General features: G+C 44.1%; 1 long non-coding RNA gene and 1 pseudogene across 2 annotated transcripts; both read left to right on the top strand.

Moving 5' to 3' along the window:
* Positions 1-4,411: 4,411 nt before the first annotated feature.
* Positions 4,412-6,635, top strand: LOC145551296 (uncharacterized). Its single transcript, XR_014087103.1, has 3 exons — positions 4,412-4,626; positions 6,380-6,485; positions 6,562-6,635. It is a non-coding gene; the product is annotated as an uncharacterized LOC145551296 (long non-coding RNA).
* A 974-nt stretch (positions 6,636-7,609) lies between these two features.
* On the top strand, positions 7,610-18,303 carry LOC145551256 (NLR family CARD domain-containing protein 3-like; annotated as a pseudogene). The gene is made up of 7 exons (XR_014087086.1): positions 7,610-7,859; positions 7,965-8,186; positions 11,627-13,381; positions 15,100-15,279; positions 16,220-16,393; positions 16,915-17,067; positions 17,579-18,303. The product of XR_014087086.1 is annotated as an NLR family CARD domain-containing protein 3-like (transcript).
* Positions 18,304-25,989: the final 7,686 nt, after the last annotated feature.

Below are 25,989 nucleotides of genomic sequence, written 5' to 3'. Positions count from 1 at the left end.
TCTGGTAGGGTTGCTAGGTAACGGTGCTGGCTCTGGTAGGGTTGCTAGGTAACGGGGCTGGGCTCTGGCTGGCAGGGTTGATAGGTAACGGTGCTGGGCTCTGGTAGGGTTGCTAGGTAACGGCGCTGGGCTCTGGTAGGGTTGCTAGGTAACGGGCATTTTAGAAGCAGTGAAACACAAGTACAAAAATGTGCAAAATGTGAATTTAGCATAAGAGAGCCCCTCTAAGTATAAAAACACTACATAATGCTGTCTTGAGGCATCAGATGCTAATGATAAAGATAATAGTGTTATTACTCGTACTTTTTGCTTCCAGTTTTTTATTTCTGTCATAAAAAGCTCATTTTTCTCTTGATGAATATTGATTATGTGCCTCATGTAAAGGCTCCCTAAAGACATCTGGGCCGTTTCGTTCCACCAGAAAACCTACAAAACCTGGCAAAAGTTGTTCAAACGTCACAATTACATTCCCAAACTACAGGAGCCCCTCTGGTCCGGTCCGGCTTGTTTCCCTTCTGTGAGTATTGATGAGTGAGGGACTCTTCCCGCTCACAGGGCCCGGCGGCCATTTGTCAAGAGATTCCCCATCAGCGTTTGGAGCAAGGCGGCCATTATTGCTTCTGTCGTTCAATCAGTTCACTTCTGTCCCCTCATTTCAACACTTCCCTGCTTTGAAACTCTGTAGTTACATCCCATGTGGTTCTGGCTGCACACACCGCCATCTTGTGGAGGGATTTCGCCGTTGCCAAGGGACGGAGATGAAGACAGAGGCAGGAGGAAGAGGAGGCCCCTGACTCTTCTTCTGATAGCTTCTCGTTCAAAACGTCTCCAACGAACTAATGGCTTTGAGGATTAATCTCATCAAGCGACTGAAAGGATCATCTTTTCCTTTCGTTATGAGTGCACCCCACCTTTCCTCCTTCTTCTTTTCCAAAACACTTGAATTTATTGTAGAATTGAAAAATAATTTGTCTCCCCCTGCACTTAATAACCAGCTTTGACAACAAGAGTTGAACCGATCCTCTTTGTCTCTACAGATACCGATATTTTGAGGTTTAGTTCAGCACAATTTAACACACCGATAGTGTCACATGTTTGGTCAAACATGTAAAAATAAACTGCAACAAATCTCCTTTCAAATGCTGCAGAAAATGTGATTATTAATTCTAAATATAATGTAAAAGTGTGTCAATAGATTCAGGAGCGGTATCTCATTTTAATGAGAACATTTCTCGTTGTGAGAAGAAAGTTGATCATTTTCAGAAGATATAAAAATATGCTCCACTGACATAAAGTCAGAGATGTCACTGTCTCCTCTAGACAATGTCTAAAGCTCCCAAGAGGTTTTGCTATTTTACTGACAAATTTACGAAGAACAAATTGTTTAAATCTCCGTATTTGGCTCTGGTCGGAGCAGAGGCCGGGGGCTCCGACCGAGCCCCAGTCTCCAGCGCCTTTAGCAGCCGGCGCTCAGACCCGCCCGCCGTGGCTCAAGCTCCGCCTCCTGTGTCGCCGCCCGCCGCGGCTCAAGCTCCGCCTCCTGCGTCGCCGCCCGCCGCGTCTCAAGCTCCGCCTCCTTCGTCGCCGCCCGCCGGGCCTCCCAGGAGAGGTCTTCCTCCTGTGCCGGGGACGGCCCCCGGAAGGTTTTTGTTGTTGTTGTTGTTGTTTGGTTCCTGTTTGGATCGGGTTTTGTTTTCTGGACTCTGGCCCTCCTGCCGTCGCCCCTCCGCCCACCCTGTTGGTTGTTTTTGATCGTTGGACTTTTTTCTGTTGGGCGCCTGGTAGTCGCACCTTGAGGAGGGGTACTGTTGTGATCCGTGTTTCTATGTGTTTATTTTGAGTTTCTGTGTGATCCTGTTCCCTGTTAGTCCTGTCTCTGCGTCTTTCCCCGTTGATTGTCTCCCAGGTGTGTCTCGTTCCCGTGATGCCCCGTGTGTATTTAGTCTCACCTGTTGTCTGTGTTCTTCGTCGGGTCCTTGTCTATTGCTCTCCGTCTATTGTTGTCACGCTCCAGTAGAACTGTGAAGTCCTGGTTTGTGTCCGCTCTTATTTAGTCCTTCAAGTCAGTTGCTAACGGATTAGCTGTGTGCTTGTTTTCCTGCTGAGCTGCCTGTCCTGGACTCCGAGCATTATTTATCAATAAATTCATCATTTCATCTATATCCTGGGTCCCGCGTTTCTCCTCACCACTTCCAACCTACCACACCTTATGACACATATAACTCACCATGGTGTCAGATTGCTGAAACAAAGGCTGTGTAGCTGCTATCTGAAACCTAAAGTTAGCTAACATTTTTGCAGTGTTTTAAGCCATCTCTCGTTGCTCTAGCTACTTGGAAAGGGTAGTCCATCTAAACCACCATCGGGCCTGTTTGGCGAAAAAGGCATGCTAAACCACATATACCTGTATACGTGTGTGTGTGTGATGACCAGACTGCTGCAGATAAACACCAGTAGATGGTTTGGGTTTGATGGTTGATGTTTTTTCTCATCATGAGCTAAAAGTAAAATAGTTTTAAATATTTCTGCTGTAGCACAAAAGGCCCTTAATTTAGCAAAGACCAGGAGAAACTATAAACTCTGATTTGTGTAAGGAGATAAATGGTAGTTTCTTTAAAGAAATAACTAAATGTAGTGCTATATAAATATTTAGTTTCTTTATATATCGAGCACTGCTGGGTGAAATCGCTGAATCAGGTTTCTTCATATATTGTGACCAGAACAGAGCATATTAGACGGTCACTGTTTGGACTGAAAGCTCTGCAGGCTGAGAGTTTGACCCCAGAGACAGTTTGGTTCTCATGCAGCTGCAGGAAAAACAACTTCCAGCCTTTTGCGTGAGACTCGAACCGCTTGAGCTGGTGAGACCACAAGCATTTAACCAGCAGGTATTATTAGATAATACCTATATTATTATTTATTCTGACGTTCACATGTTTGAGCTTCACTTCTGTCCAGCAGGTGGCAGCAGCAGGCTGCATTTTACCGCTTCCGGTTAGCTTCGTTAGCTCGTGTGTCTCAGGCCGTGTCCAGGTGTGTTGTGAGTCTGCGCAGCAACAATGTGTTCCGTTGAGCCTCTGAGAGAGTTTATCAGAGAGAGACTAACTGCTGCTGCTGAAGAAATCTTCACCCAGCTGGAAAAAACCATCGTCCAGTACGAGGAGTAGATCGACCGGCAGCGGAGTTGTCAGTTCAGCAGACGCAACAAGTTATGACGAGAATAAGTCATGAAATTGTTTAGAATCCGATAACTAGATAGATATACATGCGTTGTCGTGGTTTCAAAGTGTATTTAAAGCAGCTGCAGATCATTTAATGTACATTTAACATTTCAAGACAAGAAACAAATAATTTTCCTGTATTTTTTAGACGTTATTGAGAAATTACTTTTGATTTATAAATCAGTCATTATCAAACATTAAACTACATATTTTTCTTACTTTTTTCCAGAGAATAAATATTTATTACAGTTTGTCAACTATTGACAGCAGAGTGAAAATAATTCTAACAGAGTAAATTATGTTTATTTCATTACAAAAGCTACATTAATACACTAATACTTCAGATTGAGGTATTTAAAAATACACAAAAAGTGAAAGAATGAAACATTTATTCATTATACTGGGAACACTGGTCACAGGCTTCAGTCTGCTGGTCACACTGGGAGAACTCAATGACTTCTGAGACGTCCTGGTTCACAGGCTAAAGCCAAGAATAAAAGAGAAATTATCCAAAAGTTAATAGAAAATACATAAATGTTTCCTTCACATTCATAACAAGCCATTTTCAGCATGTTGGGCTCTGACTCGTAGCATCTTTATAGCTAAATACCGACATGGTGAAGCTGAGCTGGAACTTTTTGGGGGCAAACAAAATGATTGTACGTAGCTGGACATAGACAACAACACCGGTAGCCTACAGGCTACTTGTTAAGCTTCAGGTGCTGTATTGGTATTAGCTAGTCATCTTTTAACTAACTTTACCTGCATCCAGCAGCTTCACTCAACTCAGTCTGTTAGTTTGGGGAAAAACTGTGAAAAGTTCTTTGCGTTTGCTGGTTTGCTGCCATGATTCTAACACCTGTGCAGCTCCGCCCAGCAGCAGCAGGTCTCCTTCACTGCCGCACAGGTGGAAACCCAGCGCGAGCGTCGTGGCGCTCATGTTGCGTTTAATGGCGGCTCGGAAAAACAGGTTACCACAAGTTAACACCGGATTAAACAGTATTAACTGCTGATAAAAGTGACAGAGGACACAGATATGGGAAGTGTGGAAGCCCTACTGTATCAAACTGACAGAGGAATAACAGAGAGTTGGCCATTCTAAGGTAAAAACCCAGCACATACAGCGTTCATGTTTTTTCTTTTTTCGTCCAGACGGCTTCCCGCGCCCCCCCTGCAAAGGCATGGCGCTCCTTTTAGGGGCGCGCCCCACAGTTTGGGAACCTCTGATTTAGAGGGAGAAAATATAATCAGTTAAACAGGATCATTTCTTTAAATATACCGTATTTCCTGTCTATTTTAGATTGAGTCTGACTTCTTCTGACTTTTTCTTTGGTCCCTGAATGTCTCTGAGTTTTATTTTCACTTTCCTCATTTTGACGCAGTTTGGATTTGCCGCAATCTGTGGGTAAGAAACTTAACATTTCTTTCGTTGTGATGGTTTAGATCGTTTAAGGGTCGTTGCGTTCAGAATCAGCAGAAACTTCCGCTCCATAGTTCCCAGTAACAGATTCCCAGCCGAAACTGGAAGGAACCGATGAAAATCTGCCCGCAGCAGAAAACACGGGCGGCCTGGAGCTGCAAGACGTTCATAGGATCCATAGATATTTATATGAAATACTAAATACTGCTGAGGTAAAAGAATGTGACATTAATCCTTGATGACAATTTTAACATTTCATCGAGAAATACTTAAGTATATTTTCGTGTATCTGTTCTTAAGTAGATTTAATAATGTATACTTTCTACTTTTACTTCACTACATTTTACATTAAGTATCTGTACTTTCTACTTCACTACATTTCTACTAAACTGTCGCGTTACTCGTTACATCCAAGTCTCGTTGCTCTTTTTGCGGTTAAAATGTGAAGTTCAGGGATTTAAGGTGGCGCCGTGAAATCCAAGCAATAACGTGACTTAGTGTCTGTTGTCACCCATCTGCTCCACCTTTACTCGCACGCGGAGCTCCAGACATGCGCAGTGGTTTCCTCTGAGCGGGAGAAGATATCTGTTTGATCGATAATAGCTGCATAAATCATATATATGGCGACATGTAAAATCACGGTGGGGACTTTGTCCAACTTTTAGCGTCACTTGGAAGGAAAGCTTAAAGAAAGGTAAGATCTGTGGACGTGATGCTAGCAAAGCTAGCTGTACAGAGACACATGTTGCATCTGCGATGAAAAAAGTTGTCACTCATGCGCTGAATTATTGTGTGGAGGTGTTGACTGAGGTGTCGCAAATATGGGACAACGCTGGTACCAAAGTGCAATATAGTGGTATAACATTCAGGAACGATCCGATTCTGCTGGACGGATCTTTACTGAATCCTAAAGGACTGAAGCCTCACTGAGAGCCGTTCTGTATTCTTGTAATGCTCTGCGTGCTACACTGCAGTAGCTATTATTTTATTTAATTGGAAAAAAAATATGTATATATAACATATTAAATAAATATATATTTAATTGGTGAATAAATAAACAACGTAAGAACACAGAACATGCTCATTGCTCTTTGTTTTCGTCTCCAGTCATGGTGGCAAACGTTGCAGCAGGAGGGAGGATGAGAACAGTCACCCCCTTCTGCTTGGTTACTTCTTGCTTATTGCACCTTGGACAGTGTGCATAGTTTACAGTTGTTTACCGTAAATTGCTATGTTTAATGGTGCAGACAGTTGTGGTTTCTGACATGTTGGTTTCTGGAGTACTTTCTCCACCACTGGAGAAATGTCACTTATTCAAAACTCCACTTCAGTCAGAGTTAGTTTTTATTTGCTTGAGTAACTTCTTTGAAAAATGTATTTTCAGAAATATTTTCTACGCTTTGTTTTACTTTTACTTGAGTAATTTTACTATGACGTATTTCTACTCTTACTTGATTTTATTTTAGTTCTGAATCAATGAGCTTCATGGTTTTATTCTCCAGCTGTTTTACTAACAGGTCATGTGGACGAGTGTCTCCTGCCATTTTCCTCTCAAAGTCTCAGATTCATCAAGATTCCTCAAAACACAAAATGATAAATTATTTTCCACTCTATTCATTGATTCAACAAATCATTAATCATTTCAACATTTGATTCTAACTTGATTAGAAAATAAATATAAATTCAATGAAAAGTGAATATAAAATAATTAAAGTTTCAAACTTATTTGTGTCTTCAGGTGAGTGGAGGAGCGCCACCTAGTGGCAGCAGGATCAGTGTGAGGACAGAGAGGACACAGTCCTTCCCTCTAAAATGTCTCTTAGTGGGGAACACCAGGACCACAGGTGAGGTCATGACCTTTACCTGTGCAGGAAAGGTCAAAGTTCAGCAGTGGTATCACCAAACTGTCTTCATTCACAGGAAGCCATCAGAACCAGAACCTGGACCCGGACCCAGCTGTGTTTCCTTCAGCAGTAACAACCCAAAGAAGTGAGCTGGATCTAAGTTTGTTATTTTTTTAAATGTGTTCATGTGAGCCCAACAAATATTACTTTTACAAATTTGGCCTTTTATCACCTGAAGAAATATTTCTCCTCTGAAATTTGACGGTTTTATACAAATATATTAATGTGATTATTGGAAAACAATCCAGTCGTGCTGCTAACAACCAGGGAGGCTTTTTATCACCAATCCATTTCTAATATGACCTTTTCATTAATTTGCAGGAGTCATGCAGTTGAGCCCAGCTGTGTGTCATGGAAGAGCAACAGATCTAAGGACTTTAATATTCGTTTTAAATCAGACCAGCCTCCAGCAGCAAAGAGCTGGGTCCAAAGGTTCTGTTCAATGTTCAACTGACATGATCATAAAATATACCAGTTCTGGTCACATTTGATTTTCTGTGTTGTATTTTAAAAAGTCATCATGATTGAATGTTTTTAGGGACTTTCTGGGTCTTTAGCAACGTTTGGGAGACATGAGGAACCTAGAAAACTCTGCAGCTGCAGAACAAGATGTGAAAGTTTATTAACAGGGAGAAAACATGTAATGATCTGAGAGCTGCACCACCTGCTGCCATCTTAGATTCCAGCTCTGTGGAAACCTCCTGTTGGAGCATTTTAGGGATTTATCTAAAGAAATGCTGATACAATGTTGAGAATCTGTGGAGGAGATAAACATTAGTGGAGCTCCAAGGTTAAAACAGTTGATTCCTGTAATTCTCTGATTATGGAGAAAAGTATGAATTACATTTTTTTTTCCTTTTAAATTGACTGATTTTATTAAAAATTAAATCTGCCAGGGTATGAATAATTTTGGTCTGAATTCTAAAATCAGAGCTAATTTAATTGTTTCTGCATAAAGAAGGTGGATCATGTTTTATTCTGTTCTGGATATTTAAACCTAAACCAACAGACTTTTGCTGCTGTCCTTCTTTCAGCGTTTCAGTCCGTCATCAGAAAACAGATCCTAAAATATCTCAGTTAAACACAGATGGAACCTGTGCTGCCGTTTTTAAGCTTTAGAAAACTAAAGAACCATGCAGAGCTAATTCTGCCTCCAATCTGCAGAGAAGCATCATCTCAGTTTGTCTCTGTGTGGACAGACAGATTCTGGTTCATTTGTCCCGGTTCCTCCACAGAGAGGATCTGCAGAGCCCAGAGGTTCCCACTGATCCGTCTACCCAGCAGCACCAAACACAGCTGGACTCCATATTTATGGTCTGTACTTTGGTTCTGTTCAGTCTGTAGACCAGAGGACTGTCAGTCTGTCCAACATGGACCTGATGTCCAGATCTAGTCTGATATCTTCTCATTCTGTTCCAGCTGCTGGAGGAAAACATTGTCACATTCGTGAAGAACGAGCTGAAGAAGATCCAAAAGGTTCTGAGTCCAGATGAGCCAGAATGCTCAGAGGGTCAGAGTGAGGATGAGGAGGTGATGAGGGGTGAGGATGAAGAGCAGAGGAGCAGCAGAGAGGCGGTGATGAAGATCACCTGAACTTCCTGAGGAAGATGAAGCAGGAGGAGCTGGCTGACCGTCTGCAGGGTAAGAGGATTTCTACAACAATTAAAACATGATTACATGTGAAATGAATTCAACTGAAATCAAACAAGAGAAACCAACAAATACAGAAAATCTTAATCAACAGTCACATGAGCTCAATGACGTTCTGGATTCAGCAGCTTTTTATTTAAACATCACCTGTGGTGACTGGTTGCTGCTCATGAAATATAAACTTTGGGAACTTTATATTTACTGTAAAATATTGCAAAACAAACATGGCAGCAATGCACAAGATAAAAACCCATTTTAGTATTGATTCCTGTACCCAGTACATAAAAATGTAACATTCAGCTACAGATGAAGAACCTGCAGAAACACAAAGACAGCTACCAAATTCACACTGTGATGCAGCAGCGCCAACATGGAGTAAATGATAAACTGCTGCTGATCTGCATGACATGATCTCTCCGACTGTCTACCGTCCATCTACAGCCTTAACACATTGGTGTTGCTGGACCATCACTGCTTTTGTCAGTTTAATAGTTTTCCAGCTCAACAAATGCATATACCTTGGGTATCGGATGACATTCGGCTGTTAATGAAAAAGAGAGACTATGCTTTAAAATCTTTTCTTAAAATTAAAAGGACCACAGATTGGCTGCTTTTTAACAGTTTGAGGAACAGAGTTGTTAAAGAAATGTACAAATCTATAGCTAAATATTACACAAATGTCTTATCATAAGCTGGAGGGAATGGTAAGACGATCTGGAAACAACTAAACAGTTTACTGAATCCCAATGCAAACACTAAACATAAATATGAACTTGCAATAGCAGGAAAAACCATAACTGATCCTGCTAAGCTAGCGACAATGTTTAATGATTATTTCCTCTCTTCAGTTAAAGACTTGGCATCAAAGTTTCTGCCAGCTCCAATGGAAACACACGGTACAAAACCAACCAAAAACTGTTCTAATTTCTTTGAGATTAAGGAAATTCATTACTCGGATGTTCAAAAAGCGATTAACAGTTTAAATAATTCTCACGCAAAGCATATGTATAATTTAGACGCTATGTTTTTTAAAAAATACAGTTAGATTTTAGTAGAACCTTTAACTCATATAGTCAACATTTCCATCAGAACAGGGCAATTTCCCGATGCAGGGAACAAAGCTTTGGTGAAACCGATTTTTAAATCAGGAAGTCGACATGAAATCAGCAACTACAGGCCAATAAGTCTGGTTCCGGTCATGTCAAAAGTGCTGGAGAAATTATTCTGGAACAGCTACTACTGCATTTAGAAAGTTACAATCTTCTGCATCCACTTCAGTTTGGTTTCAGACGTCAACATTCCACAGAGATGCTGTAAGTTTGCTGCTTGAAAAGGTTAAACAATCACTTGACAAGGGACAAATTACTGGTGCAGTTTTTCTTGACTTGAAAAAGGCCTTTGATACGGTGAATCACAATTTACTGATCTCAAGGCTTTCATCATTTAATTTCTCAGAACGGTCATTGTCTTGGTTTAAATCATATTTGGAAGATCGTGAACAATGTTTTGTCATTAATAACAGTAAATCTGTCTTCTGTAAAATTGCAACAGGGATTCCACAGGGAACCATCTTAGGTCCGGTCCTTTTAAGTTTGTATGTTAATAGTCTTCCTGAAATTTGTCCTGAAGTCAATCTGCAAATGTATGCTAATGACACCATTGTTTACACATCAGACAAAAGCGTATTGTTGTTAGTGAAAAACTTCAGAACAGTTATTTTAACTGATTATCACTTCAATTTTAGAGTCACTTTTTAAAAAGCCCATCTAGGACAAGTGCTGCGAATCAGCTGTTGCTATGATGCTAACAAGGAATGATGTTTATTCAGTTTGTCCATGTTGATGTGTATCTGTCCCTATCAAATAAACTTTATAATAATGTTCATCTGGGCTCTTATATAAATACATTTTGAGCAATATTCAGTTAAACTATATTACAAAGCAATAATAATTAAAATAAAAAAACATTTTCATAATGTGAACAGTAGTAAACCTGTCTGATATATATTAGCTGGGCCTAAATCCATCAACTGGAGCTAAAGTAAAATAAAAGAAATGGAAAATGATGATGAATATTTAGTTTTTATCAAACTGAACAGGCAACAATAATTTCTGTTTTTTATTTTTTTACATTTGAAATAAATGTTCTCAGTCTATTATTGCATCTAATGGTGAATGCCTTTAAGGTTTCATGTGTTTGACTGCAACAAGATTTCATCTCAGCTCCTGCTGCCATTCTAAAACCTCCAACCATTAACAACTGGACAGGTGTACCTAATAAGCGGCCAGTTTGGCTCTTTGTTTCCAGCTTGCAGACACTGTTGTGGAAAAAATGATCACCAAGCACTGTTCAGGAGAAATCACTCATCAGGTTTATTTGTGAACTGTGCAGAACTCAGAGAGCTTTTAGGACCATGAGTGATGAAGCAGGTCTGGATGAAAAGCTCTGCCAGGCAGAGACACACATGAGTTTATACCAGGATAAAGAATCCAAAACAATGGCTGAGACAGTCTGGTTCTCATGCAGCTGTGGGAAACAAGTCCCAACCTGGATCATGGAACCCAAATAACTTCAGTGTGGTGAGAGTTCACAAGCATTTCATATAACATGATCAGCAGATGTTAGCTTGTAGTCATTTCCACCACACACTGCTAAACAGAATAACATTTCAAATTAAACACTTTGACAAAAGGTCAGAGGTCGCTCTGTGGGAAACATGTTTGATTAACTGAAACCTTCAACCAGAGAAAACAATCAGTTTTAATGAGCAAAACTGATTTAATCAAGTCTGTGCAGCAAGAACCTGGTTTATTTATTTGCTTTTTCTTTCATCCGTCGCCTCAGTGGGAGTTTTATCAGAAAATCAGAATTATAATTTTCTATTTCCTCAATGACTGAAATTGGAATTACTTTCAGGTTTAGACACCTTGGTAGAAAAATAATTATCCATCCAATTTCTAACACCCTTGTCCCTTAGTGGGTCAGGAGGTGCTGGTGCCTCTCCAGTTAACGTTCTGGGCGAGAGGTGGGGTCACCTGGACAGGTCACCTGGACAGGTCGCTAGTCTGTCGCAGGGCAGCACAGAGAGATGCAGGACAATCAACCATGCACGCACACACACTCACACTTAGGGACAATTTAGAGAGACCAATTAACCTGACAGTCATGTTTTTGGACTGTGGGAGGAAACCAGAGTACCCTGAGAAAACCCACCATGCTCAGGGAGAACATGCAAACTCCATGCAGAAAGACTGGGGCCGGGAATCGAACCCAGAACTTCTTGCTGCAAGGCAGTAGCTCTACCAGCTGCGCCACTGTGCAGCCCCCAAAAAATAATTAGCTTTCTGTAATTATTTTTCCATCATAGCAGTTCATGCACAAACCCTTCTTAGAATATCAGAAATGGTCTTTATTGGGTTTTTTTTTTTCAGATTTTGATGTTTGGTGTCAAAAGGAGCTTAAAGACCATCTGAAGAAGAAGTTCCAGAGTCTCTCTGAAGGTGTCGCTGAACCTGGAAATAAAACGGTTCTGAACCAGATCTACACAGAGCTCAACATCACAGAGGGGTTAACTACAGAGGTCAACCAGGAACATGAGGTCAGACAGATTGAAACAGCATCCAGGAAACAAGAAACAATCAGAAGAGAAGACATCTTTAAAGCCCCACCTGGAAGTGATGAACCAATCAGAACAGTGATGACCATGGGAGTGGCTGGCATGGGAAAACCCTGTTAACACAGAAGTTCACTCTGGACTGGGCTGAAGGCAGAACCAACCAGAACATCCAGTTTATATTTCCATTCACTTTCAGAGAACTGAATGTACTGAAAGGGAAAAAGTTCAGTTTAGTGAACTGATTCATCACTTCTTTGAAGATATTAAAGACGCAGGAATCCGCAGCTTTAAAAAGTTCCAGGTTCTGTTCATATTGGATGGTCTGGATGAGAGCAGACTTCCTTTGGACTTTGATGATAATCTGATCCTGACTGATGCTACAGAGTCCAGCTCACTGGATGTTCTGCTGACAAACCTCATCTGGGGAATCTGCTTCCCTCTGCTCTCCTCTGGATAACCACAAGACCTGCAGCAGCCAATCAGATCCCTGCTGAGTGCGTCAGCATGGTAACAGAGGTCAGAGGGTTCACTGACCCCCAGAAGGAGGAGTACTTCAGGAAGAGATTCAGAGGTGATGAAAAGATGGCCAGCAGGATCATCTCCCACATCCAGAAATCAAAAAGTCTCCACATCATGTGTCACATCCCAGTTTTCTGCTGGATCACTGCTAAAGTTCTGGAGGATGTGATGGAAAACGGAGAGGGAGGAGAGCTGCCCAAGACCCTGACTGAGATGTACATAGAGTTCCTGCTGCTTCAGTTCACAATCAAGGAGAAAAAATTTCATGGACAGCGAAAGACAAAAAATATCTGGAGTCCAGAGAACAAGAAGCTGATTGAGTCTCTAGGTAGTCTGGCTTTAGATCATCTGCTGGAGGGAAACCTGGTCTTCTATGACGAAGATCTTGATAAGTGCGGCTTCGACATCAAAAATGCTGCGTTGTTCTCAGGAGTTTTCACTGAGATGTTTAAAAGGAGAAAGGAACGCACAACATCTCCGTCTACTCCTTTCTTCATCTGAGCATCCAGGAGTTTCTGGCTGCAGTCTACATGCTCCACTGCTTCACCAGCAGGAGGTCAGAGGTGATCAAGACGTTCCTGGGAGAAGAATACAATGAAACATCTCTAGATGAGTTCATGAAGAAAGTCATGGAGAAATCGCTCCGCAATAAAAATGGCCACCTGGACCTGTTTGTCCGCTTCCTTCATGGTCTCACTGTGGAGTCCAACCAGAAACTCTTAGAGCATCTACTGGCTCGGACAGAGAACAGTCCAGAAACCATCCAGAGAATCATCACCAACCTGAAGGAGATGAACACTGATGATATCTCTACTGACAGAAGCATCAACATCTTCTACTGTCTGGTGGAGATGAACGACGTCTCATTTTATCAGGAGATCCAACGGCTGCTGGATTCAGGGAAGCAGCTCTCAGTGACTGACTGTTCAGCTCTGGCCTTCATGCTGCAGATGTCAGAGGTTCTGGATGAGTTGGACCTGGAGAAGTACAACACATCAGATAATGGACGACTGAGACTGGTTCCAGCTGTGAGGAACTGCAGAAAGGCTCGGTGAGTCCAGATGTTTCCATTGTGTGAATGCTGATTCAGCACTATTGTCCTCCTGTTTCTTCTTCTTCCTTCATCCTCTGTATGATTTCAGCCATTCAAACATCTAAACATGCAGTCCATCCAGGACAGCTGCAGCTTCTGGTTTTTAGACATTTTGATCATTTAAAAATATTTAACTTTTTATTAGTTTTCAGGTTGAAATGAATAGAAAACCATGAACTCTAGAAAATGTCTATTTTCTCTAAGATCCAATCAGCCAGAGAGACATTTTAAACTTTAAACTCCTCTTCACTCATTGAGCTGCTGCTCCATAATTCACCTTTTAGGATCTTTGACTGTTTTTATAAAATAATTGTTTAGGTTTGATGGAAAGTTGGACCATTGAAATAAACCATTGCATTAATTATAAACTTTGTGAACAGTGTTGATCTTCCTCATCCCATCATCATTCTCACCTCTTCCTCCTCCACTAGTTTCCTCTGAGTTTGTAACTGAGACCAAAATGTGGTGATTGTTGTCTGGTTCCAGAAAAAGTCCTGGTTTCTGTCAGATCCTCCCAAAGCTCTGAGAATCTGCTTCCAGAGCTGGAACCATTTTCCTCATCAGCTCTTCATCTGCAGCCTCTGTTGAAGCTGTTAGCTGTCCTCCATGAAGACCTGCAGAGACATGAGCTTCACCTCTTTAGACATCCCAGCCTCTTTAGTTCCTGGAGAACTTTCACTGCTTCACCATGAAGATGCTGCTGGACCCAAACGCTCCGTCTCCTCCAGGGGTTTTGCTCTTCAGCTCTTTAGGAGTTTAGCAACAATTTCTTCTGACATCCAAACCTTTGTTCCTCTGAGACGATGGACAGACCACTGCAGAGACATGTGTCCCTCTTCCAACCAGTTTGTCCCAGTTCCTCTCAGATCAACAGAGGACGGTCCAGACCTGAAGGAGCAGCAGGACCGGTTCTGCTGCTGCTCTGCAGGACGACCAGAACAATCTGCAGCTTTTAGCTGAAGCAGGTTGACGACTGTCCACTTTCTACTTTGTTAAAGCATCAAATCCAGCAGATGAACGGAGACACAACTGGGAGCATCATGTGTCTGGTCTGCTCCCAGTTTCCTCTGTGGCAGCATTTAATAATCTGCTGCTGGGAGCCACGTTTCTATAGAATATGCTACTATTATTAATGATGAGGAGGATTCTAGATGCTGCAGCAGCAGATATGGGCTAAACAAACCCAGAGATGCCAGAGGTCCACAGCAGGCTGGACTTCCTGCTCTGCTCACTTCATTTATAACTCACTTCCTGCTGGATGGAAGATCTCAAGGAGCCAAACGGTCTAGTCCAAGTCAGAGCTGTGAGCAGCTCCTCCTCCTCTCCATCATCTCCAGTAGTTTCCTTCATCCAGCTCAGTCAGCCTCTGCATCAGCTGCTGCAGCTCCTTTGAGGCTCTGATGCTGCAGAGAAACTGAACTTTCCTTCACAGATGATAGAAGATCTTCAACATCTGACTGAGCTGAAGGTCTGAGGACATGAAGCCTGGACCAGAACCAGAACCTGGACTGTAGTCAGGAGCTGCACAGACTCTCTGTCGGGTCAAACTCAGGAAACTGAAGATCAGATGTTGATCAGATGATGACATCATGATGACATCACTGTTATCATATTTTATCTGTTTATGATCCAGATTGATTTCATTAGAACTGAATTTATTTCTTCTCTCATCACAGACTTGGTGGCTGTTCGATCCAAAAGGCTGAATGTGAAGTTGTGGCTTCAGCTCTGAAGTCCAACCAACATCTGACTGAACTGGAAATAAATCAGATCTTCATAACTGAAGGTGGAGATTCTGATGTGAAGAATCTGTCTGAGATTCTGGAGAGTTCAGTCAGTAAAGTGAAGATTCTGGGGTTTGTTTTCTCTATTTATACAATAAAATCATTCATTGATACTTTAGTTCTTAGTTTAATTAATAATTTTATTGCAATATTTTAAACCAACATGTTTAAATGTCAGATTAAAATGTCTAAAACATTTAACCTTATAAATGAATTATATTCTCATTTCAGACTTTGAGGTTATTGAACTTTGTTTCTCAGTTTTTAAAATGTTTCTGACTGATGAACAAACTGAGTAAAATAATCCAAATGAAGTTAATTAATGATGGAGATGTTTCAGTTTGGTTGGTAAAGATTCAGATGGTTTTATTTCTGATTCTCATCTTTACATCCAGAATGAAATGTTGATCCTCCAGTCGAGCCACAAACACTGACCAGTTCAGATCACCATTAATGAAACATCTAAGAAGTGACTGATTGTAGAAAAGCAAATCTAGATGAGCTGAATGACAGTGAGGTTTGCAGCAGCAGGTTCCTCCCTCTGTCCTGAAGCTGTGGTTCTGTTGGGCCGGGTCAGAGAGGAACCGTCCTCTTCAGTCGGTTGGAGCCTCGTCTCTGTGATTAAGCTTCATCAGGTCTCGTCTCCTGAGGAAATAATGGCCTCCATTGATTTCAGCAGCTTTAAGAAAAACCCAAAGCCATTCATGGATAAACTGAGTGGTTCTGATCCGGTTACCAAGTCGGGTCTCCAGCTGATGATCAGAACCAGCAGAAATAGCTCACCTCATCCAGGCTGCTGCTCAGATAAAACTTTGAGTTTCTTTGTTGATCAAATGTTCTGGTTCTGCTGGTTTGGACTCTTTAACCCAGTTTGACTGGATCAGATGTTAGAATCAGTTCATCAAGTTTCTTTTACATTCAGGGAAATTAATTTTCTACATTTTATTATTTGTTCATGTTTCAGTTTTAACTGCATCCTGTTGCTTCAGCTCATCTTTTATTCTTTATTCAGATTTTATAGCTGCAGTTTGTCAGAGACCAGCTGGACGTCTCTGTTCTCAGCTCTGAAGTCCAACCCGACCCATCTGACAGTACTGGACCTGGACGGAACCAACCTGACAGATTCTGGACTGAAGGAGCTCTGTGGTTTTCTACAGACTGAAGGCTGCAGACTGGAAACATTGTGGTTTGAAATTATATAATTATTGATATTTCAGTGAATAATTATCTATAATTGATCATCAATCAAAATTCATTTCTTCTGATCTAATCAATATTTGCTGAGCTTGTTCCTGGATCCAGAGTTTAATTGAGTCCCTCTGAGTTGGACCTGCTGATCTGAGGTCAGAACAGGACAGCATTCGGACCCCCAGTGTGTAGAAATCCTCCTCAGGTCACGCAGGTCAAAGGTCATTCAACCCAGTCTAGAAAAGTGAATCCCTGGAATCTGACAGGAACAAATCAATAATCAATGATTGATGCTTCAACACTTTGATCAGAACCTGGAATGATTTTACTGACTAAAATCCTCCAACACATCATGACCCAGTACCAGGTTCTGGTTCTGGTTCTGGTTCTGAAGTCAGCAGGTCTTTATTGAAGCAGCAGCTTGTTGGCTTTAATATTCATGAGAATCTTTAACTGGTTCTGTTGGACTGGTTCACCTGCATCCTGTTGGCTTCAGCTCATCTTTTATTCTTTATTCAGGTTGAGGAGCTGCAGGTTGTCAAAGATCAGCTGTGATTTTCTGGCCTCAGCTTTGAAGTCCAACAGCCTCCGTCTGACATATCTGGACCTGGGAGGAAACAACCTGAAGGATTCAGATGTTCAGCAGCTGAAACGTTTTGTAAAGACTTTACTGTAAGTAAATGTTTGTAGTGAGTCCAGTTGCTGTCAGCATGTTGAGCTAAACCCAGTTAGCATCAGAGCAAAGCTCCAGTGTTCCCAGTAAAGCTGCAGCTTCTCAGTGGGAGGAGAATGGTTCAGGCTTCCTGATTGGACACAGAGACAGCAACCAGCCAATCAGAGCAGCAGCAGCTTGCTGTGTTCCTGTGTTTGTGTTGGTGTGAAGATGAGTGTTGTTGCTGTGTCCATGTCTCCAGGACGTCCAGCTGGACTCCAGCGTCCAGCCGTCCAGCATGTCTAGAGACAGTGGTCCTCATTCATCAGACTGTGGCAGCAGCAGATCTGATCTCAGATCTGCTTGTTCTCTCAGTTCAACAGGAAACAAGTGATCAGGTTCATCTTGGTCACAGCTCTGAGATCAGTCTGACTGCAGCCTGGAAACCATCTACTGGATGTGCTGCGTCACTGACTGCTGCAGGAGAGAGGCTGGAAACACTCACTGATCTGATCCTTCTTCTCTCTGCAGGGTCTGATCTCTGTAAAGTAGAGAACGGTCTCTGTGTCCTGCTGATCCTCAGAGGTTGAAGCTGCAGCAGTTTGAGTCTAAAGAGACTCTGACTGGATCCTGATGATGACCTCTGACCTCCAAGATGTCTGTCATTTAGTGTCTGATGTTGTTTGTCTGTTTGGATCAGTAAAGATCCGATTCAAACTGGGCTCCATTTAGAGGCTTCATGGAGTTTTGATCTGAACTGGATTCAACTGGAAAGTTGATCTTTTTTCTCTCTGGTTCATTTTCATCCTGGAACCAGAAATGGTCTGAGATGGAAACATGGGAATCATTTCAGTTCAGCTCTGAATCATGAAAGACATTCAAACCTCTTTTCTCTGCTGCTTCTTCTTCTGCTGACAGGAAAATGTTCCTCAAAGCTCCACAGATAAAAAGATGCTTTACTGGAAACTGCAGAGAAACTTCAGCTTCCATCACAGAAACCAGTTGAACCAGTTTAGAACTGGATGTCCCACAGAAACTCTGATTGTTTTTGTGTTTTACTTTTTAACTCCATGTTTCATGTTTTAGTTTTCTAGAGAACTTTAGGACTCGATGTGTCACATCAGGCTCTTTACTGAGATTTTATTGACTTATTCAGACCTCAGAGAATCACTGGGATAATGTGCTGATTGGTTTATGTTATTTTTATATTTCTTCTAACCTAATATGTGTTATTTGGTTAATAAAGATTTTAATAATGTTCTTTGTACAAATATAATAACTGCACCTTTTATTTTAATCCTTCATGCTGTCCAGCTTTTTGTATTTGGATCAACAAAGAAATTAAAATATATTAAAGTTCATTTTTACTTTGACAGGTTTATTTAGTAACAACAGAAACATCCTGTTCAGTTGATCTGAGCTTTAAGCTTCTAATTTAGACAGCAGTTTATTTTCATTGTTTAGACCAAGAATATTTAAATAAAATACACGAGCTAACTGGTTCCCAGCTTCAGACTAGCAGGTTAACTGGTTCCCAGTGATATAAATGAAGGCAGATTCTTCTCCTGGGTTCACTGTAATGGTTTCTCTGTCAGCCGGCAGAGACTCTGAGCGGAGCTAACGATGCTAACGATGCTAACAGGTTTAAGCAGCAGCTCGTTTTAAACACAAACTGATTATCAGCAGCTGCAGATCTAAACTCTGATGCTGAACAATGGAGTCTGTCCTTCAGTTCACTGATAATCGGTCGTGATTTTATCATTAAACCGATTCATCATTCAATCTTACTGAATTCCTTTTCAGTAAAACATATCTTAATGTGAATTAACATAACTTTTAACTATTAATATAATTATATTCTTCTACATTCCCCCCTAAAATAAGTACACTTATTTTCTAGTTAATCTGTAGTGCATTGCTCTCCCATGGTCATAGGTTCCATTGGTATAGGATCGAAAAACCCTCTCTGACAATCCTTTCATCCGAGGGGAAACATTATCCTATGGCCCTCCAGGCAACCACCCTCAGGCACCAGTGAAATCAATGACCATGGTACCCACAATGATTTCTACTCAAACACCATCCTAGGACAATCGGCTTGGTTTGAACCGAGTAGTAGTAAGCTTGACTTCTCTGCAGCGATGTGGTGCAGCGTTGTGTAGTACAGTTCCTGTCCTCGGGTCGCAGAAGCAATTTGTTGTTCCGGTTTGATGTTTCTTTGATTTTATTACTCTGCCTTCTCACTGTTCAGGTTCAGGGCCCCATCACATTCTCATGTCCATGAGTCTCTGAGTCCAACACACATAGGGTCCCTAAACCGCCAGTCACTCTGGTTTTCCTGAGAAGACAGGAAAACTGAGCAGTATCTTATAGTACAATATGTTCCAATTAAATGTCTTCATTGCTTGTATGGAGAAATCCTTGATGCTCCTTATTGGATTCTAAAGTCCTATTAATAATTCACATGTGACCTGTGCATGAGGACCTTCCATATACATTTAACATATTGTCCATGTCATATTATTACCACCTCAACATTCCTCCCCACTATCACTCAGTGAAGGAACAACGTCAATCAGAATTGAACAAAACTGTGACAATACAATAAAGGAATCACGTCGGGGTCACCACTTTATGGAGGAATTCAAAGGTGCTAAATTCATGAATTAAGAGACGATACACAAAACTCCATTCTCTCTGGCTCACAGGCAAACAGGAAGACATTTAATGCACATCTGCGGCATCACACATTACATTTCATCATCTCATTTTCATCGTCTCAGAATCAAAAGTGTCTTGTCTCCTGCTTCTGGCTTCGAGCATTTATACCGTTTCAGTCTCCTAATGTGTACTGGAAACCGTCTGACCAATGGCGTTCTGAATCTTGCTTCTGGCTCCGTGTTACACTGAGTGTGTTGGAAGTTCCGAGAATTCTGGGTTTGACCTCGTGGAAGTTAAATCTGCTCCTTCAGAGGATCATTAGTCAATTTGTTAGTTCTTATCTGTTCAAACAGAATAATATAATAATATATAATAATATTTCAGCTCCGACATAATGAAAGGACACTTGCCAGGAATTCCTTGCACAACAACTTACTGGGTCAGGTTGACCCGCACATTCGACATAATACATTCCTTTTCAGTAAAACATATCTTTATGTGAATTAACATAACATTTAACTATTAATATAATTATATTCTTCTACGTTAGTTTGAAGGATTTTAGTGTGTAGTTACAATGTGTGACCACATGAGGGCGGAAGAGAGCGAGTCTGGCAAAAACAAAATGTAAAATAATCTTCTGTTTACTACAGTTTAATATTTTTAAAAGCTTCATTGACTTTTTAATTGTATTAATTGTTCTTTAGGTGGTTCTACCTGCTTGAGGTCCTGATCTAAGCTGGTTGAAGTTTATTAACAATAAATGTTTTTAGTTTAAATGTTTTCCAGACTTTGACTCTCAAAGTTACCCAGGGTAGGATATTTTCATCTAAACTGGCTCAGAGCTCTGATATCCCCAGTTGCAGATGCTGTAAGTGATGCATGGATTTAAAATACTACATTTTACCAAAGCTTTAAAGTAAAATTTATCAAAACAGAAAATAGTTTTCCAGTCTTGGAAGATAAGTTATACTTTCATGATCTACACGTATGAAAATGGTTCAACAGCCTAAATGTGCAGTCAGAACTATAGAGGAATTGTTTAACTCAAAGAACATTCATGTGTTAAAATGGCCTAGTCAAAGACCAAACCTGAATTCAAAGCTAAATCAATAACTAAAAATAAAAACTGATGATATCCACAGACTCTCACCATCTAATCTGACACATAAAATCCAGACACGCTCAGACCAAAGGGCATTTTAGAGACATTTTCTTTTCTTCTACCTATTTTGAGCTTCTTTCAGTAAGAGTCGTTTTATGGCCACTTGCCACTTTAAATCCAAATGTGCTGCACCTAGCCACGCTCCCCGTCTCAACGTTTACACTCGGAAATGAAAATGGCTGCAAACAGATGTGCAATAGTACAACTGTACATCCTTGAATAGTAGAAGTGGAACCTACTTCACAACCAACAAGAACGCAGCAAGTGGTTTCTGGACGGTAAGTCAACAACAAAACACTTGTCTGCGCGTTGCCTCTGCGGCGTGTTGCCTCTGCGTGTTGCCTCTGCGTGTTGCCTCTGCGCGTTGCCTGTGCGTGTTGCCTCTGCGTGTTGCCTCTGCGCGTTGCCTGTGCGTGTTGCCTGTGCGTGTTGCCTCTGCGCGTTGTCTCTGCGTGTTGCCTCTTCGGCGTGTTGTCTCTTCGGCGCGTTGCCTCTTCGGCGCGTTGCCTCTTCGGCGCGTTGCCTCTGCGTGTTGCCTCTGCGTGTTGCCTCTGCGGCGTGTTGCCTCTGCGTGTTGCCTCTGCGTGTTGCCTCTGTGTATTGCCTCTGCGCGTTGCCTGTGCGTGTTGCCTCTTCGGCGCGTTGCCTGTGCGTGTTGCCTGTGCGTGTTGCCTGTGCGTGTTGCCTCTGCGTGTTGCCTATGCGTGTTGCCTCTTCGGCACGTTGCCTCTGCGTGTTGCCTCTGCGGCGTGTTGCCTCTGCGACGTGTTGCCTCTGCGCGTTGCCTCTGCGCGTTGCCTGTGCGTGTTGCCTCTGCGCGTTGCCTCTGTGTGTTGCCTCTTCGTGTTGCCTCTGCGCGTTGCCTGTGCGTGTTGCCTCTGCGTGTTGCCTCTGCGTGTTGCCTCTGCGGCGTGTTGCCTCTGCGGCGTGTCGCCTCTGCGTTGCCTCTGCGTGTTGCCTCTTCGGCGCGTTGCCTCTGCGTGTTGCCTCTGCGTGTTGCCTGTGCGTGTTGCCTCTGCGCGTTGCCTCTGCGTGTTGCCTCTGTGCGTTGCCTATGCATGTTGCCTCTTCGGCGCGTTGCCTCTGTGTGTTGCCTCTTCGGCGCGTTGCCTCTGCGTGTTGCCTCTGCGTGTTGCCTGTGCGTGTTGCCTCTGCACGTTGCCTCTGCGTGTTGCCTCTGCGCGTTGCCTATGCGTGTTGCCTCTTCGGCGCGTTGCCTCTGCGTGTTGCCTCTGCGGCGTGTTGCGTCTGCGTGTTGCCTCTTCGGCGCGTTGCCTCTGCGTGTTGCCTCTGCGCGTTGCCTCTGCGTGTTGCCTCTGCGGCGTGTTGCCTCTGCGTGTTGCGTCTGCGTGTCGCCTCTGCGTTGCCTCTGCGTGTTGCCTCTTCGGCGCGTTGCCTCTGCGTGTTGCCTCTGCGTGTTGCCTGTGCGTGTTGCCTCTGCGCGTTGCCTCTGCGTGTTGCCTCTGCGCGTTGCCTATGCGTGTTGCCTCTGCGTGTTGCCTGTGCGTGTTGCCTCTGCGCGTTGCCTCTGCGTGTTGCCTCTGCGTGTTGCCTCTGCGGCGTGTTGCCTCTGCGTGTTGCGTCTGCGTGTCGCCTCTGCGTTGCCTCTGCGTGTTGCCTCTTCGGCGCGTTCCCTCTGCGTGTTGCCTCTGCGCGTTGCCTCTGCGTGTTGCCTCTGCGCGTTGCCTCTGCGTGTTGCCTCTGCGTGTTGCGTCTGCGTGTTGCCTCTTCGGCGCGTTGCCTCTGCGTGTTGCCTCTGCGCGTTGCCTCTGCGTGTTGCCTCTGCGGCGTGTTGCCTCTGCGTGTTGCGTCTGCGTGTCGCCTCTGCGTTGCCTCTGCGTGTTGCCTCTTCGGCGCGTTCCCTCTGCGTGTTGCCTCTGCGTGTTGCCTGTGCGTGTTGCCTCTGCGCGTTGCCTCTGCGTGTTGCCTCTGCGCGTTGCCTATGCGTGTTGCCTCTTCGGCGCGTTGCCTCTGCGTGTTGCCTCTGCGACGTTTTGCCTTTGCGGCGTGTTGCGTCTGCGTGTCGCCTCTGCGTGTTGCCTGTGCGTGTTGCCTCTGCGTGTTGCCTCTGCGTGTTGCCTCTGCGACGTGTTGCCTCTGCGTGTCGCCTCTGCGTGTTGCCTGTGCGTGTTAGCTCTGCGTGTTGCCTCTGCGTGTTGCCTCTGCGGCGTGTTGCCTCTGCGTGTTGCGTCTGTGTGTCGCCTCTGCGTTGCCTCTGCGTGTTGCCTCTTCGGCGTGTTGCGTCTGCTTGTCGCCTCTGCGTGTTGCCTGTGCGTGTTGCCTCTGCGCGTTGCCTGTGCGTGTTGCCTCTGCGCGTTGCCTGTGCGTGTTGCCTCTGCGTGTTGCCTCTGCGGCGTGTTGCCTCTGCGCGTTGCCTCTGCGGCACGTTGCCTCTGCGGCGTGTTGCCTCTGCGCGTTGCCTGTGCGCGTTGCCTGTGCGTGTTGCCTCTGCGTGTTGCCTCTGCGCGTTGCCTCTGCGCGTTGCCTGTGCGTGTTGCCTCTGCGCGTTGCCTGTGCATGTTGCCTCTGCGCGTTGCCTCTGTGGCGTGTTGCCTCTGCGTGTTGCCTCTGTGGCGTGTTGCCTCTGCGGCGTGTTTCCTCTGCGTGTTGCCTCTGCGTGTTGCCTCTGCGGCGTGTTGCCTCTGCGGCGTGTTGCCTCTGCGTGTTGCCTCTGCGTGTTGCCTATGCGGCGTGTTGCCTCTGCGGCGTGTTGCCTCTGCGGCGTGTTGCCTCTGCGGCGTGTTGCCTCTGCGTGTTGCCTCTGCATGTTGCCTCTGCGGCGTGTTGCCTCTGTGCGTTGCCTCTGCGGCGTGTTGCCTCTGCGCCTTGCCTGTGCATGTTGCCTCTGCGTGTTGCCTCTGCGTGTTGCCTCTTCGACGTGTTGCGTCTGCTTGTCGCCTGTGCGTGTTGCCTCTGCGCGTTGCCTGTGCGTGTTGCCTCTGCGTGTTGCCTCTGCGTGTTGCCTCTGCGGCGTGTTGCCTCTGCGCGTTGCCTCTGCGGCACGTTGCCTCTGCGGCGTGTTGCCTCTGCGGCGTGTTGCCTGTGCGCGTTGCCTGTGCGTGTTGCCTCTGCGTGTTGCCTCTGCGCGTTGCCTCTGTGCGTTGCCTGTGCGTGTTGCCTCTGCGCGTTGCCTTTGCGTGTTGCCTCTGCGCGTTGCCTCTGTGGCGTGTTGCCTCTGCGGCGTGTTGCCTCTGCGGCGTGTTGCCTCTGCGGTGTGTTGCCTCTGCGGCGTGTTGCCTCTGCGTGTTGCCTCTGCGTTTTGCCTCTGCGGCGTGTTGCCTCTGCGTGTTGCCTATGCGGTGTGTTGCCTCTGCGGCGTGTTGCCTCTGCGGCGTGTTGCCTCTGCGTGTTGCCTCTGCGTGTTGCCTCTGCGGCGTGTTGCCTCTGCGGCGTGTTGCCTCTGCGGCGTGTTGCCTCTGCGGCGTGTTGCCTCTGCGTGTTGCCTCTGCGCGTTGCCTCTGTGCGTTGCCTCTGTGTGTTGCCTCTGCTCGTTGCCTCTGCGTGTTGCCTCTGCGTGTTGCCTCTGCGCGTTGCCTCTGCGTGTTGCCTCTGCGCGTTGCCTCTGCGCGTTGCCTCTGCGCGTTGCCTCTGCGTTTTGCCTCTGAGTGTTGCCTCTGCGCGTTGCCTGTGCGTGTTGCCTCTGCGTGTTGCCTCTGCGACGTGTTGCCTCTGCGACGTGTTGCCTCTGCGCGTTGCCTGTGCGTGTTGCCTCTGTGTGTTGCCTCTTCTCGTTGCCTCTGCGCGTTGCCTCTGCGTGTTGCCTCTGCGTGTTGCCTCTGCGGCACGTTGCCTCTGCGTTGCCTCTGCGGCGTGTTGCCTCTGCGGCGTGTTGCCTCTGCGTGTTGCCTCTGCTCGTTGCCTCTGCGTGTTGCCTGTGCGTGTTGCCTCTGCGTGTTGCCTCTGCGTGTTGCCTCTGCGTGTTGCCGTAGCTGGATTGAGTTGACCTCAGCACGGATCCCACGCGCCTCTTTTCAAACTGGACACACGCTGACCTGTATGGATGTTTCCATCAACCCAGCTGTAGCATCGCTGCAGGTATTTGCTGTTTGTTCCAAATGCTTCATGGAAATGAATGGGGAACTATTCATAACTGTGGTATCAGGTTCTCCCTGCTACTTTTGTTATGGTTTTTATCGCAACATGCTTAATAACGCAACAGGGGAAAAACCTCATTTACTCAAAAATGACTAGGAGAGGCAACAAAACACAACTAAACGGACAGAACAACATTAACTGGTCCTGCAATCAGAGAAGCAAAATGTTTTGGGTGGACTGTCACTTTATGCTGCGGTGCTAAGAGTAAACAGGAGATCTCACAAAGGGGCGATTCATAAACACACAGTGAAGAGGCTGAGATGTTAGAGAATGAGAAAAGGTACAAAAATAAATAAGAAGGTGAGATTAAACATAAAATTATTTGGCTGATCTGCTTGGTGCATCATCCTTGTCACTGATTCAAATGTAAAAAAATATCTAATTGTTAGATGTTAAATATTTTCCTTATGAACAAAACAAGCAATTAAGGCAAAATATGATCTGTTTAAGGGGATCCTCCTCACTGACGGTTCAAAATAGATCCAGCAGAGGCTTAGAGACAGTTTCTAAATGTGACTGATGTGTTTAACTTCTGGAAAAATATTCTATAAAACTCTTGTACTAATTTGTTTGATTTTTACACGTATGAGTTGAAAAACAAGACAAATACAAAACTTAAATTTATGCACATTTATTGACTTGCATTCATGGATTTAAATGTCTACCATGCATTTTTTATTGACAGTAGTCCCACCTTACACATAACTGTGTTTCCATAGCAACTAAAACAAACAAGAACCTGTTACAGGTTGTTTGACATCATCATGCCTCCAATGTTCTCATCTATGATGTCATAAAGGTTCAAAAGATTATTATTATCATTTTGAATACAAGAATTTCAGTTTGCTCTCCAGCTGCCTTAGAATCCAGTTAAAGAGAATTTCACACCATTTCAACTTGAAAATGATGCTATCGATCGGTTGGGGCCTGGGCTACTTAGCCTCTAAAGGAGTGGAAAAACTTCTAGGACAACAGAAGGAAGAAGTTGTCGAAGACCGAGACGAGGATATCAGGTGGAGAT

The sequence above is a fragment of the Poecilia reticulata genome, chromosome 4 (assembly GCF_904066995.2).
Source record: "Poecilia reticulata chromosome 4, P_reticulata-male-v2, whole genome shotgun sequence".
NCBI lineage: Eukaryota > Metazoa > Chordata > Actinopteri > Cyprinodontiformes > Poeciliidae > Poecilia > Poecilia reticulata.
Note: the sequence above shows the minus strand (reverse complement) of the source record. Positions and strands in the feature narration are given on the sequence as shown.